General features: G+C 35.5%; 1 pseudogene; it reads right to left on the bottom strand.

The window, feature by feature from the left end:
* LOC127625390 (retinoblastoma-associated protein-like) overlaps window positions 1-8,575 on the bottom strand; it is a 51,502-nt pseudogene extending 42,927 nt beyond the window's left edge.
* Window positions 8,576-12,885: the final 4,310 nt, after the last annotated feature.

The following is a 12,885-nucleotide window of genomic DNA, read 5'->3' as shown; positions in this document are numbered from 1 at the left end:
CCATCCTATGATGTTTGTTACCCGGTCTGTTCCACGTACATGCACACTGCTCAAATACCTGTACAAATGACGCTTATGCATTTACATGACCACAATAAGCCTTATAAATAAGAGAAACCTAGGTGTTAAACCACTTTCTGTTAATCTCTTAAAAGGCATAAGAAAATTGGCATTCTTGTTTACATGACATTTCAGAATGCCCCTTTCTGGAAAAACCCTGGAATAAACCATTTCTTAAAGGAATGTTCCAAGTTCAATCCAAGTTAAGCTCAATCAACAGCATTTGTGGCATAATGTTGATTACCACAAAAGTTACATTTGACCCTTTTTCTTAAAAAAACGTCGTGAACGGGGGCTAATTTTTTTTTAAGTTAAAATATTCCCAGTTTCAAATGTATAAATACAAGACATAAAAGATACACATGTAAACATGATTTTTAGTGTGATAAAATCACTTACAAAACTTTTCTGTGTGAAGTTATGGCAAATTTTACAACTTCGTTACCACAACGATGTAAGATCAACAAACATTCCTTTAAGTGCAAGAAAACTGGGTAATTAACTTCCGTAATGATATTGCCAATATATTCTCTTATGGACTGAAATGGCATTTGAAATATTTGTCCCAGATGTCTGTGAAAAGAGTGTGATCAATACTCACTGTAGGGCGACTGAAGTTCAGAAGACATGCAGCGTTTGGTGAAGAACTCCAGCACACACAGCAGTAACTGGAAGGCTATCACAAGGTCATCCTCCATCTATACGTTCCTATACAGGGAAGAAAGCAGAAACATAAGAAACAAGAGCCAGAGATGTGGACACACTATCCATGACACATTACATCCAAAAAAGAAATCCCACTTGTTCTGACATGTACTGTACATACACAAAAATCTACAAAACAAGACTAAACGTGTAATACAATTATTTACAATAAGGGACAATGTACAGTCAGCTGGAATATTTTAATTGGAATCCTGATCATCAGGTTTATTTTTGTTATAATCACCTTTGGCCAAAAGGAACATGGTCCAACTGCTTTCCAAAAGCTCTTTTCTCCTAGAAGGATTGGACAATAAAATAACTGATCTTCAAGGACATATCTCTAGAACTGTATGCTGGTAACAAATTTAAAAGCAGAATGCAAAATGGAATTCCAACTCACTTAGCTTTGTCAGGCTCTGCAAAGATTTTTTCACACGTTCTGGAAGATTAAAGATGGACTTTATGTTAGTCTTAGCATCCCTATAACTTCTCAGATGCCCATCTGAAGAGGCATTTTTACAGATAGCATTTACTATCTGTAAAACATTACACAAATCACACAAAAATGAACACAAATATACTGAAACTCAGTGTTGTGAAGACTTAATTTATGATGCTGTCCTGCAGCTGGCACACAGTTCAAAACCAAACAGAATGTTGGCATGCAGCACTCAAAACATAAAAACAAAATCTCTACCCTGCGGTTTGTCCAGAGGCTTATACAAGACCATCTGCAGGATTCTTCTGATCTAGACATTGTTCACCACCTAGTAACCAATAACGGGCTGAGCAGAAGCCAGATGGATCTCAAAGCAGCTGCTGCCACCTTCAGGTGAGGAAATTAAACACAGGTTCTTACCTTTCAAATAAACAGAACATTGATCTATCTTTTATCATTATAAATGTAGAACATACAACACAATGGAACCTTTACATAAACTGTGATGACATATTTCTGCCTTATTTTTAAGCACATTTTAGTGTAAATTGAAACATCATACTTTGTGTTTTGTTATATTACCAGGCACTCCCAGGGTTTCAAATACAGCTGCTGAGGGAGCCACAGTAAATTTGGCAGCTTTCTCTCTTCTGCCTGTCATAATTAGAGACTTTTCTTTTGTCTTTTCTTTTTGTGAAAGTCATAGAAATGTTTCAGCACATGGGAACAGCAAAAATAATGTTTACTGTGTACTCCCATTCACTATATTTACCCTGCTATAGTTTACTTCCATGTTCCAATCCAAAAGAAATGTGAAAGGAGTCCGTAGGGCTGGGCATGGCCAACTACCTTTCAATACATTACACATTACAATCCATTATGCAATAAACTATGATGCATCATAACTGAGTCGTGATTGAAACTTCAGAGAATAATAAATCTCATTGAAAAAAATAAAATAAAAAATAAAAATGCTGATACTGATATTCAATTATTTAGAACAATTAATTGTAACTGACAGTTTTTTGGTTCTGCTTAATAATGCCACCATGGCTGCATCCGAAAGCTAAGGCAGCTGACTTGCTGCCTAACCAGTTAATGGCTTAAAGGGATAGTTCACTCAAAAATGAAAATTCTCTCATCATTTATTCACTCTAATACCATCCTAAATGTGTATGACTTTCTTCTGCAAAACACAAATTCAGATTTTTAAAAGAATATTTCAGGTCTGTAGGTCCTCACAATGTAAAAGTGTGCATCAAAATAATCCATACAACTCCAGTGGTTAAATCCATGTCTTCAGACATAATATGGTAGGTGTGTGAGAGAAACTGATCAATACTTTTTATCATAAATTCTACTCTCTGCCCAGCAGGGGGCGATAAGCACTTAGAATGTGAATCACCATAAACAGAAGAAGAATGAAGTGGAGATTGATTGAGGAGGGAGAATTTATAGTAAAAATAAAGGACTTAAATATTGATCTGTTTCTCACCTACACACCCATCATATCGCTTCGTAAGATATTGATTGAACCACTGGAGTCATCTGGAGTACTTTTATGTTGCCCATATGTGGATTTTGGAGCGTCAAAGAGCTGAAATATTCTTCTAAAAATCTTCATTTGTGTTCTGCAGATGAAAGAAAGTCATAAACATCTGGGATGGCATGAGGGTGAGTAAATGAGGGAATTTTAATTTCTGGGAGAACTATCCCTTTAAGTAGTGCATGGGAGGCCACACTGTACTCCTTTTGAGGGTTTGAGAGTTTATGCTTACTTGCAAGACGTAAAAATACGTTTTATGACCTCTTTCAAGATCTGAACAAATACAATTAATACCATACCCCCATACCAAAAAAAAAAAACCACACAATCTCAAAATAAATCATGTATCACAGACTCTTACTTAAACAGGCAGGGGCATACATTCAACATGGCCTTAACATTGCTTATCAGTAAAACACGGTAGGCTATATGCAAATTTTAAAGAGATGTTTTTCACATATATCACATTAAAACTGGTTTATATACCATTATACAAGTAATTATAAATTAGAGGTCGACCAAATTTATATTTTGCTGATATGACGTTTTAAAAGTAAACATTGTACATCAGATTTCATCAACACTATATCATCATCATGAACAGTTGACATTTAGGGATAGTTTGTCATAAATGTCCGATATGTTCTAATGATTACGAACTGCTCCGCAACAGCTGGAAACACTCACAAGCCCCCGTGTGCTTTGACAAACTACAATAGTGCCACGTTTTCACTTTGAAGAATGCAGTGCATACATTTATTTCATTAAATCATATTCTTTTGAAGTTTGATCATCACATTAGATCATATCACGCTTCCTGTCTTTCCACTTCCAAATTTTAGATCTCTTTAAATGATAATTAAGACTTTTGTTGTATCATTTAAGATATTTAAGACCTTTTATGACCTTAAATTTCAGAAAACTGAATTTGAGACATTTTAAGACTTTAAGGATCCGTGGGAAACCTGGTAACACACAACAGGTTGTTTCCTCATCTAAGGTGTGACATGAGGTGACTCACACATTCTGTAATTTAGATAATGCAAGCTAATATTCAAATATAGGAAAGTGCTGAGTGAAGGGTAAACACCCTGAGGCATCCCCAAGCAATGCCTGATTAGTAAGCTTTCAGCCCTTCAATGTGGTGAGTTTACACACACACAAACACACACACACACACACACACACACACACACACACACACACACACACACACACACACACACACACACCTTTACACATCCAACAGACAAGTTGCTGTTACTGTAGCATTCCAAGTAAAATTGTTCTTCTGGAGCTACAGAGCCTTCTAGAGGACATTGTGGTATTTATTTAATTTTTTTCTGAAACAATTATGCATAACCTCCCAATAAGTTTTGCTTTCTCTCGCAATAAAATGACCATGGTTTTACTACAGTATTCATATTTAATGATACAGGAAAACGAAAACATTGGTAATAACAATTTTAATTTTGTGGTTACAATGGTTTTACTACAAATACCATAGTTTAACCATGGCATTTGTACAGCCGTGGCCAAAAGTATTGGCAGTGACATAAATTGTGTGTTTTGCAAAGTTTGCTGCTTCATAGAAACATGTTTCTATGGTATACTGTAAAACAATTTTAAAGGCTTTTATTGGCAAAAACATTCAATATATGCAAAGAGTCAATATTTACAGTGTTGACCCTTGTTCTTCATATCCTCTGCAATTTGCTCTGGCATGCTGGATTTCAGCTTCTGGGCAAAATCCTGACTGATTACGATCCATTCATGCCTTATTAGTGCTCGGAGTTGATCACAATTTGTGGGCTTCTGCTTGTCGCCTTTTGAGAATTGACCACAGGTTCTCTATGGGATTAAGATCTGGGGAGTTGCCTAGCCACGAATCCAAAATTTCAATGTAATGATCTCTGAGCCACTTCATTATCACTCTTGCCTTGTGACATGGTGCTCCATCATGTTGGAAAAGTCACGGATCATCACCAAATTGCTCCTGGATCGTTGAGAGAAGTTGCTCTTGCAGGACGTTTTGATACCATTCTTTATTCATGGCAGTGTTTTTGGGCAGAATTGTGAGAGAGCCCACTCCCTTGGAAATGCAACCCCACACATGGATGGTCTCAGGATGCTTCACTATTGGCATGACACAGGACTCATGGTAACGCTCACCTTTTCTTCTCTGGACTATCGATTTTTCAGATGTCCCAAACAGTCAGAAGGCTTCAGAGAAAATAACTTTGCAGCAGTCTTCTGCTGTCCAATCCTTGTACTTCCTGCAGAATTTTAGTCTGCCCTTGATGATTTTCTTGGAGAGAAGTGGCTTCTTTGCTGCCCTTCTTGACACCAGGCCATTGTCCAAAATTCTTCGCCTCACTGTGCGTGCAGATGCACTCACACCAACCCGCTGCCAATATTGAACAAGCTCTGCACTGGTGGTGACACGATTCCGTAGCTGACTCCTCAGGAGGAGACGGTCCTGGCGCTTGCTGGACACTCTGGGATGTCCTGAAGCCTTCTTCACTGCAGTTGAACCTCTCTCCTTGAAGTTCTTGATGATCTGGTAAATGGTTCTTTCAGGTGCAATATTCTTTACAGCAATTTCCTTGCATGTGAGGCAATTTTGATGACATCAACATCGTCATCATTTTCTTCTGTGTTTTCATCCGTTGTGTGCAAATCAGTGCATTTATGGGTGCAAGCTCGTCTTTCATGTTGTTTGTTGGCTTCTTATTACGAATAAACTCTCCTGTTTCTATGTGCGTGAGTTTGTGAAAGAATTTCAGGATCGTGGTTTCATTCGGGCACAAATGGCCATGTGTTTGATACAGCTGGTCTGCAAACAGTTGTGTCTGTGCACTTGACTTTAGTGTATTCACTTAATTTGCGTCTTTGTTTCCACATCTGACTTTGGTACGCACCACTGCTCTATCGTGATTTAAACTGAACTCAGAATTGATTCTGATTCTTTAGAGAATCGATTCAGAATAATTTGAGTATGAATTGCGATGCATCGCTGAAACAATTTTTTCCAACAGCTCTAATGGTTAGTACTGAATAACAACAGTAAAACATAAGATTTCTGTCAAAATAATATGGTAAATATGGTCTACAATATTACTACAGTAGTCATGGTACAGTATAGTAAAAACATTGTTACTACAACTACTACAGTATTACTATAGTAAAACCATGGTTTCTCCCAAAAACATGGTTACTACATAGTTATTAGTTTATAGTTTTGCATTCCCTCTGAATAATTCCATGGTTTTACTTTAGGAATTTTGTACTTGTAGACTGTAGTAACCATAGTTTTAATACAGTATACAGTAACATATAGTAACCATTATTTTACTATATTTTAACAAGGGTATTTGTATTAAAACCATAGTAATCAACATTTTTATTTCCATTGTTTTCCTCTATTATTACTATGGTGTCACTACGAATATCATGGATAAAATATGGTTACTGTAGTAAAACCATGGTAAATTTATTGCAAGTGTACACACAATTGTTTTGAAAAAAAACTATTTTCTGCCTTGTCCTCTAAGGGGCACCATAGGATCTTAGAGAGTAAGGAAGGAATAATTCACCTCAAAATGAATATTCTGTCCAAACAAATATGTTTTCTTTCTTCTGTGGAACAAAAAAAAAGGAGAAATTTAGAAGAATGTTTTCGCAACTATGAAACACCAGAAGGTGTCAAGCTGCAAAACGACATAAAAAGCAATAAAAAAAATATACAAGTGATCCACACGAATTCAGAACACAGCACTGAAGTCCTATGGACTACTTTTATGGTGTTCTTTTTGATGTATGACAGCACCTGGCCACTGCTGCTTTCATTGTATGGGAAAGAGCTGCGTAAACATTCTGCTAAACTCCTTTTGTGTTCCACAGAACAAAAATATTGTATGAGTTTAGAACAAAATGAGGGTGAGTAAAAGCAAACTATTCTTTTAAATAATAAAACCTGACTGTCTGACATTTTTCTACACAATAAAATCTAATCAAAACAGCACTCTTACTTGACAAATCTTTGATAGAGTGCCAAGGTCACATCATATTTCTTTTCCAGTCTTGTCACAGCAATGTCCACTTTAGGGCTTATTGTGTCCAAATTTACATCCATCTTCCTCACAAGGCTGCTGAACTGCTTCACACTGCAATATAAATGTTAACTTAATGTATCGTACCCGCACTGCTATATTTTCCTGGTTAGGAAAAATCTGGAATACTTCATGACACATACCTCAGACCAACCACTTTCTGGAATTCAGTGAAGGTGAGACTGGTGTTATCACGCTCTATACCTGCAACAAACAAACAAACTCCCCACAGCTGTCTGTTTGAAAACGGCATCTGTCAAAGAAGAACATAGTAATTTTACATTTAAAATAAAAAACAATAAACTAGAGTGGAAAGAACTACAGATATCAGAGGAAAACATACATTTATTTGCCTTGTCCATGGGCCTGATCTCTTTCTCCCAAATTCTCCATGCGTGATCACAAGTTGCATTGGTCACCTGGAGCTCTTCGGAAAGACACACAAATGCAGTCTCCTTGTCCTTGTGTCTGGTAAAACAACAAAGTTGAAAGACATGAGTAAACACACGGTGATGGGATTTTAACACTATACAGGGGTTTATACACATCACTAACAATTGTCAGCTGTTCAGCAACGATGTGAACCCTCATATTAAGCAGGAAATGTACTTTACTGGTTGGTGAGGTTCATCTGACGAGTTGTCCAACAATGTCGACATATAGAGAGAAAGGTGGCCAATGCCCGATATACACAGTACATAATACAATTTAATGACAAAATTAAGGAACTTAAATCGACACTTATTTGGCTCATTCAAAATTCACTCAAAAGATTTGAAAGCAGAAATTGCTTATGCATTGACAAAGCTGTCAATAGATTTTGGAGCCAACATCTCAATTAATCACGTTGAAAATGACCAAATATTTGCTGCTCTAGCTTGATAAATCAGTCAATTATAGTACTGAAAAGTTCTTGCGTAGTACCAATAGTGTTACTGTGATATTTGCTGTAAGACTATAGTAAGCAACAACAGGTAAAACAAGACAATACACAGATAAGATACATGTTCCAATAGTTTCTATAAAACAAGCTATGACACGTTTAATCAAAAATAAAAACACTTTCGGAATCTATAAATGCAACGGTCATTGTTGTGATGAAGACAAAGTAGATTTCTTTACTCCCTCACAGATTATGCAGTATGAATCTGTAACATGTCCACCAAAAAAGTGTTACTATAGTATAAAACATGGTAAATACGGCAATATATTTACCTAAATAAGGGAACCACTAGTGATTTAATTTAGAAGTTTTTAGGTGTATAATATACCCTTCAGTTTTAGTGGTACAGGCATCACTATATGAGTCACGGCTTTGATGATCTAAAGTGGCAAATAGCACAATTACATTCAATGGGTTCCTCTTCCACGACAAAACAGTGACTGCACGGATCATTCACAACAGTGAATAAGGTAACGGTGGAAGTATATTTCAGAGACAGTCGGTTGGTGTGCTCTCACCTCTCAGGGGTCAGTAGCACTGTGTTGTCGCTGCTGTCCGGCGAGCTGCTCTTCATGTTTCCCTTTAACACCTTCTTCTGCGTGGTTCCGCTGCTACGCTTCTTCGGAGAGCTGCTCTTCATGTTTCCTTTTAACTCCTTCTTCTTCGGCATGTCGAAGCTTTCGTGCTGGAGGAGAAGAACGCTTTCACTGACGGCACAGCGAACGATCACAACAGCGGGTTTTGTTTTGATGTCGCGGTTAGCAGTTGGATGTCGGAGCCTGAGAACGCTTGTTAGTGTCCGCAACTCTCCACAATTTCCTCAACTACCAAAGCGCGGGAAAATTGACCGTCGTAACATTTGTCAAAACTCAAAAGCGCATCACTTCCGTTACGTTTTTTATTTTTGTCATAGGCGTAGAGAAGTGAGGCAAGACAACATTTGTGTCTCAGGCATTTTCAGAACATACCTTTTAACTGTTGTTTTCATGATAGAATGAATGTATAAAGTGAATAAATATGGATGTAAATGTAGTGACATAAGATGGAGTTTGGGCCATATTGTAAATAACAGTTTGGGTCACCCAGCCCGGCCAAGCTGGTTATGCTGGTCTCATGATCAGCTAAAAAGTGCTCGAGTTTGAGCTGATTTTTTAGCTATTTCGTTTTTTTTTTCTTCTATTTTTGTTTGTTTTTCCATTAGGGACAGCCTAATACAATTTTACTTGCTTTGATGTTGGATAAATTTTATCATGTATTGATTAAAAAATGACAAAACTTGTGTCATTGTGATAATTACACAATGTGAATTTGAAAAAGTGATAATTACTCCTGAGAACAAAAACACTAGATTTAACTCTTCCAAAGGCATTCTATTCAGTTTACTAAACATTATGTATTACTATTTTTAATTGTAATACATTTTTGTTCATTCTTGGTATTAGGTAATATTTAAGTCCTCCAAACCTTTTAAAGCAGTGGTTCACTAAAATGAAATGTTAAAACTAGGGCTGTTGATTGAAAAAATGTAAGCATTAATCGCATGCCCACGGACATGAAATTTCAGCTGTATGAGCAATGCACAGTTTACACAGTGAAGAAAACACTTCAGTAGGCAGAACAACAAAAACATGCATTACTTTCTTGCGTTCAAAACACTTGAAGGAGCACAAATGCGATCTAAGGGATCTCAAGATGTGTTTAAAGATTGAGTATTAAACTATATTTAACTTGACACAGTGAACTAAACATTTTATGTTTATGATGCAACACACACCCGAGACGTCTACCGCAGGTGTAAATTGATGGGCCCTTAAACAAGCCCTCATAATAAATCTCCAACTGATTGACAAATTCACTTGTGAAATGGATTGCTGTGAACTGTATGCCAATGATTGATTTATGATCAATAATATATATATATATATATATATATATATATATATATATATATATATATATATATATATATATATATATATTTTAAAGATAACTATGTATAATTGTATATTGATATAAATATGTATAATCATTATATATTGTGTTATTGTTATATGAGGGGCTTTCTCAGGAAATATTTGTATATGCGATTAATCACGATTAATTAATCGCGGCCATGTAATTCATTTGATTAAAAATGTTAATCGATTGACAGCCCTAGTTAAAACCTGTTGATGTTGATATGAGATTATAATGAATATTGCATTAAAATAATCTTTATCATAAAATAATATCTTCTTTCTATTTTATACCATTTCCAAGCATTTTGTCATGTCCCTGAGGCACTTCACTGAATTTGTACCTAGAAAATAATTTAAAAAAGTGCACACTGTCTATAATTTTTGTCATTAATGTAAACATTTATTTGTGTTCCTTTGCAGAGAAAGATATTGTAATTTTTTAATGCATGATTTTGTTTATAAATGCGGATTTGAATTATTCACTACATTTACGAATATTGTAACAAAAATGTTGAATATTCAACATATTATATATGACAAATTCTAGATACAGTATTTACTTGAATGTAACATGTTGTTAAAAATATGCGTGTCACAGTAGCCTAGTAATGGGAGAGTTGTGATAGGGTTGAGACAATGGTGAAAATATTAGATAATTAAAATAGAAGCAGAATTAAAAATCAATGCATTGTTTACTGAGCACAGACAGACATGTTAAGAGCTATTACCAAAATTTGGGGTTTTGTTAAAAATCTGAATTTAAAAATGTTTAAGTGGTGATGGCATAATGGGCTAAAGCACAGAAATGGTAAGCAGAAGGTTGCTGGTTCGATTCCCACAGCCACCGCCATTTTGTCCTTGAGAAAGGCACTTAACTCCAGGTTGCTCGGGGGGGATTGTCCCTGTAATAAGTGCACTGTAAGTTGCTTTGGATAAAAGCATCTGCCAAATGCATAAAATGTAAATGTTAAATAATAATAATAATGAGACAACAGACACACAATATTGCAGATTTTTATTACATAAAATGTCATAAATGTTGCATTTGTAGTCATTAATTTGGTATGAGGGACAAATGAGCAATAGATGTTTATTTATAACCAGTATTGTGTGTAATCATTTTCAAACCACTTCCATTATGTCTGTGAAGGGGTTGAAAATAAAAAGTACCCAAATCAGAAAAAAAGAGAAAACAACAAAAGGGCTTTGATGCCTAATGTGGAAAAATATGACTTGCTAAAGGTGTGATATCTGCCTAATGTTGTGGACTATTCAGAAAATTAATCAAATTTAGTTGAAATAATACAGAATCCCAAGAATACATCATAACTGATGTTTAGCAATAAGTATGATACTGCCTTATAACCAGATGAATGGATAGTGGATGTTAGAGATTTTAAGTAATAGCTTGCTGACTGTGTTTAGTTAAAAAAAGCATAGTATGCCCAGAGGTGGGTAGTAACGCGCTACATTTACTCCGTTACATTTACTTGAGTAACTTTGGATAAAAAATACTTATAGAGTAGGTTTAAAAGTGGGTACATTTTACTCTCACACAAGTACATTTCTAATGATTTTTATTTTATTTTACTTCTTTACAATGGGTGGCATTCCTGTTGTTACATTACTGTGTATTTTTAATTAATGTGTAATTTATTGAGAGATACTGAGACGCTGTCACAGACTGTCACTGCAGCATCAAGCTCTTCAAAGTGAAACACTTTCTTACTCCACACAGTGAAAAAAATTATAGTTTAGTCATGCAATGCCTTCATTTAACACCAAGACAAGCTGATATTTCAAGATTACAATCACAGCTCCAATTTAAGGCAGCACACTGAGGTAAGTTTTGGCTCTAACACTGGTACTGGAAAACTCTGCATTTAGAGAGCGGCGGTACAGCTGTACAGAACTAATGATCTAAATACTTATACTTTAACTACACTGAAGTAAGAATCCACACAGGACTTTAAAAGCTATGAAATAGTGAAAGAAGGCATTAATAAAGCATGATCTTGCTTTGGTTTATATTTCAGCATTATATATGATGTCCTTGTATATATAACTATAATTACTAGAAATGTCCCCAAACCTCTCTTCTTGACAAATTAATCCAGATCTGACAAGAGCCCAAGTTCACCCAAAAATAAGAATTCTCATTATTTACTCACCCTCATGCCACACCAGATGTATATGACTTTATTTCATCTGCTGAAATCAACTGAAGATTTTTAGAAGAATTTCTCAGCTCTGTAGGTCCATACAATGCAAGTGAATGGGTAGCAACATTTTAAAGCTAAACAAAATCACATAAGGCAGCGTAACTGTAATCCATAAGACTCCAGTGGTTAAATCAATATCTTCAGAAATTATGTGATATGAGAATATGTGGATGAGAAACAGATCACTTTCACATTCTTCTTGTTTTTATGGTGATTCACATTCTTCTCTGCATATCACTCACTGCTGTGTAGCAAAAAATTACAACTATTGTTTCTCACCCACACCTATCATATCACTTCTGAAGACATGGATTTAACCACAGGAGTATTATGGATTACTTTTATACTGCATTTACATGCTTTCTGGAGCATCAAAATCTTGGCATACAGAGCTAAAATATTCTTCACAAAATCTTAAATTATGTTCTGCAGAAGAAAAGAAAGTCATACACATCTGTGATGGGATGAGTAAATGATGAGAGACTTTTCTCTTTAAAGTGATAGCTCAGCCATAATTTAATATTATGTCAGAATTTCCCTACCCTCATGTTAGACAGAATGTTAGGGACTGACAGTCTCATCACCATACATTTTCAAAATATGGAGAGAGAAAAAAAAACACATTCACTGAAATTAAATGGTGACCAAGGCTAATATCCTGTCAAATATCTACTTATTGTGTTGCATGGAAGAAAGAAAATCATTCAGGTTTGGAAAAACATGATGATGATGACAGAATTCCCATTAATAATAATAATTCCGTAATACATGTTAAATGTGAATTATATAATGGAATATAGGGGAGTAAACGTCTATTATGTCATTTGTGAAAGTAATGAGTTACTAACTACTTGAGTACTCCTTTAATTGGATACTTTCTTACTCTTACTCAAGTAATTA

This window comes from Xyrauchen texanus, chromosome 31 (assembly GCF_025860055.1).
Source record: "Xyrauchen texanus isolate HMW12.3.18 chromosome 31, RBS_HiC_50CHRs, whole genome shotgun sequence".
Classification (NCBI taxonomy): domain Eukaryota; kingdom Metazoa; phylum Chordata; class Actinopteri; order Cypriniformes; family Catostomidae; genus Xyrauchen; species Xyrauchen texanus.
This window is presented reverse-complemented; position numbering and strand designations above follow the sequence as displayed.